The following is a 5,358-nucleotide window of genomic DNA, read 5'->3' as shown; positions in this document are numbered from 1 at the left end:
AACTTCATTTTTCTACAGCTTCGTTATATTTGTCTTCCATAAAGTGATTTTTAGATTTTTTTTTTTTCAGTTTGAAATCCTTTACTTTTCGTTATTAAAACTTTTTTTTTAATTTCCGAAATGCCTCCCTTATTCTTTTGAATCCGTCACACATTTTTTCTGATTGTCTTTTCGTTTGTTTGGGTTTTTTTCTTCTTCTTTTTTCTGTAATATGTGCTGTCCAGTTCGCACACACGCGAAAAACGCAAATAGATAAACAAATAAACAAACGAATGAATAAATGAATGAACATACAAATAAATACGTGATCAGTCCATCAAATGAAATGGTATTTCAGATTTCTTGTCGATTACATCTTTCGTGATAGTGTGGAAGGGTGAATTCATGAGTTAAAAGAAAGGAAAAGAAAAGACAGAAAGAAAGAAGAAGAAGAAGAAGAAAAAAGACTAATTGTTTTTCTTCTGTACCGTTCCTTTCTCTTACCCCTCCCCCCCCCATACCCCCCTCCCCCCGCCCCCCAACCCGTCTTTTTCTTATATCATTATCATTATTATTTTGTTTTATTTTATTTCTATTTTTATCTTTTTGGGGGGGTAGGGAGTGAGGGTGTCATTTTTGAGGGAACATTAATTTCACTGTCAAGGTTCATAACCTATCTCAGCACAGAAGAGAACTATTGAATCCATTAAAGGGTAGTAGCCACTACAAGTCAACTTTGATTACGAAATTTAAAACAAAATCAATTTTTAACCATTTTCAAAACAAAACAAAAAAAATTCAAATGTGCTGCACACACACACACACACACACAAGCTATTTTTTAAAATGAATATTTTTCTTCTGCTGACGAGGTAATTTTATTGAGTATTTAAATATATATATATATGTGTCTGTGTGTGTAGGGGCGATGATGCTGAAAGTCCGTTGACGGTCTGTTCACGTACATCGAAACGTTGAAGGCTAACTTCGTTTGAGCAGCGTGTTTGCTAAGTGTGTGGATGGTAGGTCGTATCACTTACGCTTACGCAAACAGCAAACATCGTGGACTGACGGACACAAGGGGCCCCATCACCAACGTTATCGAAGGGCAAAGACCACCCAGCCAGCGACTGGACCCTTTAAAGAGATACTGCCACAGTTTATGACCAGGGTTTACGACGTCGTGTTAGTCTGCACACTTCTCAAGTTCTATCGTCAATGGAGTAACCAGCCCCTTCCCCTTGTTGTTCATGTCTTTAGTTGATTGGATTTTTTTTCTTTTCTTTTCTTTTCTCAAAGTTTTTTCCAAGAGGACTGGATGCTTAAAAAAAAAAAAAAAAAAAAAAAAAGGACCGGAAGTAGTAACGCTTATTCCATTACCTTCTTGAAATAAAAAATCGTTTCGTTTCGTTTCCGTTTCGTTTCGGCCACCCTTATTATTATTTTTTTTAAGACGTCAAGAAGTAAAGAATCTGATAGACACATCTTGTCCACAGGTGGATATGTACATGTAAATATAAGCAGGAAGAAAAAGTCCATGTGTGAATTCATACGTATAAGTAAGAAGGAAGGGAAATAAGACACCGTGACATCATCAGTCAGGTGTTGTGACCCAGTGTTCACCAGTGATCAGGGTTCGAGGCCCCGTTTCGGCATGGTGTAGTATCCTTGGGAAAGACACTTTGCTCCGGCCGATCGTCCTCGCTCCCTGCAAGTGTGCCAAGGGGACCTAACTTCACCTGGGGGATAGGAAGGTTTCAACGGCGGAAGGAGAGGACTGGGCCCCGCCTTGATCTTCTACCCGGTACCCATAGTGGTTTATGAATTCACTGCCCGACGTAAGAGTTTTGAACTTCAAGACGTGTAAAAGATACAGACTTGCACAATGTACGTACACGTGTACGAACACGTCATGTTCCAAGGCTGCCTCAGTGCTTTTGGTTTATTGGTGACTCATCACCACACACCTCCCGAAGAAGGGACACACCTGATAGTGCTGTTGACAAAACTACGGACACCACAAGGCGTGTGACCAAATGTTTGTTTTCGTGCTGCTTTATTGGATATGTGTAAATGATGAACTTATGTAATGTTTCAATGCCCCCAGGGGTACGAAATAAACTCCTTGCCTTGCCTTGCCTTGCCTTGCCTCGCACAGATAGCGATGTAAAGGGACAGCAAAAGCGTGGGTTAGTCCAACATCAGAGTCCAGGTCGTATCGTATCGATAGCATCCTGAGTGTAGGGGGGGCTGGGAGGGTCGGGGGGGGGTATGGGGGGGGGGGGGGGGGGGTAGGGGCAGTATCACACACCTCCCGAAGAAGGGACACACCTGATAGTGCTGTTGACAAAGCGACAGACGCTGCAAGCCGTGTGACAAATGTTTGCTTTCGTGTTGATCTTTGGGTCACCTGGATTGGAGTGGTAAACTTGGTATCTTCTCCTGTAAGCGATATCCACCTGCCGGGTTTGTCTTGGTCAGCCTGGCTGGGCGCTGGTCATAAACTTCGTCTGCTTTGAAGGAAACTCTCCATCTCAGCTGATAGATCGAGCACACACGTGTGAGTGTCTTCATACACACACACACACACACACACGCACGCACGCACGCACACACACGCACGCACGCACGCACATACACACACACACACACAAACATGGCATTCTCATTACACAATGCACACTCGCTGACTCGCTCTCTCCTTCTGCATCTATGTCAGTCTGTCTGTCTGTCTTTCTGTCTGTCTGTCTGTCTCATTTCTTTCTCGCCACACTCTCTCTCTCAGTATGTTTTTCTGTATACCCCCCCACCCCTCCGTCCCCCTTTGTCTGCCTGTGAAAATGTCTGTCTGCCTGAGCATTTGTCTTTGTCTCTTTGTTTCTCTGTCTGTCTCCCCCTCTGTCTGTCGTTCTGCATCTCTCTCTCTCTCTCTTTCATTTTGCCAGCCGGAAGTGACCCCATGTGATCAGAGAGAGAGAGAGAGAGCGAGGGGGGGAGGGGGGGCCGGGGGGGAGAGAGACGCGCTAATGCAGCTATAAAGAATGTGATAATTGTTTCTGAATGCATTGATTGTGACACTGATTTATCTGAAGAAGAACTTGTCAACTCATTAAATTTTTTGCTTGTACTTCCTTTATTCTTTCCGTTCGTTATAGATGTCATATTTGTGTTTGGATCCCCTTCAGAATGAGTTGTAGCCTATACTGAGTAAAGAATTTCGTTTCGTTTCTCTCTCTCTCTCTCTCTCTCTCTCTCTCTCTCTCTCTCTCTCTGCCTCAACAATTAAACCATTCTGAGTTCTCTCTCTCTCTCTCTCTCTCTCTCCAATTAAACCATACTGAGTTCCTCCCCCCCTCTCTCTCTCTCTGTCTCTTCTCGCTCGCTCCCTCCCCCCCCCAACCCCCCCATCTCTCTCTCTCTCTCTCTCTCTCTCTCTCTCTCTCGGGTCAGAGGGTGTCTTTACACTTCGGTATCGCTCAGGACGACGTGGACATGGTGTGCAGGACCTTGATTCTTGACCAAAGACCCTCGGTGGACGATAAGACCGGTCAAGTGGCTCCCATCAAAGGTACAGACACCTCCACTCCTAGAGGTCCCATGTCCGCTTGATAAACTCTCTGTCTCTCAATGTCTGTCTGTCTGTCTGTCTGTCTCTTCTCCTGGTCGGTCCCATAGTCCGTTGCTAGGCTGAAAGCAGTCGATTCTATGGAACTGTGTACTAGAACTAATAAGGTAATGTAAGTGCGTGTGATGGCATTCCTGTAGTGAAAACGAACTTTGATTTGATCACTCTTGAGAATTCCGTAACTCAGACACATATTTTTCTTGAATGCGTTTTATTTTACCTCAGCAATCTGAAGCAGTTGGAGCCGGCGTGGGATGGATTGCTGAAGTGAGATTGTATTGTATTGTATTGTATTGTATTGTATCATATTTATTGTACTGTATTGTATTGTGTTATGTTGTATTGTAACATATCACTTGGTGGGGGGAAGTGGGGTGTATGAAGGGACAAAACTCCTACGATATCCAACAGATCACAGAACTCCCAGCTGTTTCCGAAAAAGGAAAAAAAAAGCTTGTCCATAAAGCAAATGTGCATCAATTCGTCAATTTCTTTTTTATGGTGAATGGCAATAAATCTGGAATGGAAAAAAGTGGTGCCCTGTGTCGCGGTCCTGTGTGGTTTGGGTTCTTTCCCCGCAATGCGGAAACCAAAATTACAGGTACCCCGTTTACATTGTGATGATGTTCTTTCTTCTTCTTCTTCTTCTGCGTTCGTGGGCTGCAACTCCCACGTTCACTCGCATGTACACGAGTGGGCTTTTACGTGCATGACCGTTTTTACCCCGCCATGTAGGCAGTCATACTCCACTTTCGGGGGTGTACATGCTGGGTATGTTCTTGCTTCCATAAACCACCGAACGCTGACATGGATTACAGGATCTTTAACGTGCGTATTTGATCTTCTGCATGCGTTTACACACGAAGGGGGTTCAGGCACTAGCAGGTCTGCACATATGTTGACCTGGGAGATCGTAAAAATCTCCACCCTTTACCCACCAGGCGCCGTCACCGTGATTCGAACCCAGTTCCCTCAGATTGAAAGTCCAACGCTTTAACCACTCGGCTATTGCGCCCGTCTGTGATGATGTTTGAAGCCGGTATGATGATGATGACAGTGGTGATGATGATAGTAATGATAATGATGATGATAATGATGACAACGATAACGACGATGCTGCTGCTGCTGCTGCTGCTGCTGCTGATGATGATGATGATGATTATTCTCCGGAATGGTGGCAATGTGCGTGCTCTGTCGACTCAAACTCAGCTGATGTGATTATCTTTTCTTTCTTTCTTCTTCTTCTTCTGTTGTGGTTAGTTATATCCGTGTTCAACGCCGACACTTACGTCTGATGGGGATGAGCGTTCCAGGAAAGTGGAAGAGAAGGAGGTGGAGGTGGGTGGGGGTGGTGGGGAACCCTGACACTACACTGACACAGCTGGAGCCACCGCACGTTCAGATGGCCAATAGAACTGCACGGTTTGTTGAAAGCAATGAAAAAAAAAAATGAAAAAAAAAATGGGGGTGGGGTTGGAGGAAGTGGAGAAAATATTATATTGCAATAAAGATGGAACAATCCCCTAGTGTCCTCGCCAATCTCCGCCACAAACCCTACCCACCTACCCCGGCCCCCTAAGCCCCCCTCCCCCCCCCCCCGCACAGCTCCCCCCTCGTCCCCCCCAAACCCCCAAAAAAGAAAAAAAAAAGGGGGGGGGGGGGAGGAGGAGAAAAAGAAAAAAAAAACCAGTAACGAGTCAAGCTATGATATATTGCTTGTTGCCTTACACATCTCAACTCTCTCTCTCTCCCTC

Source organism: Babylonia areolata, chromosome 24, assembly GCF_041734735.1.
Source record: "Babylonia areolata isolate BAREFJ2019XMU chromosome 24, ASM4173473v1, whole genome shotgun sequence".
NCBI lineage: Eukaryota > Metazoa > Mollusca > Gastropoda > Neogastropoda > Buccinidae > Babylonia > Babylonia areolata.
Note: the sequence above shows the minus strand (reverse complement) of the source record.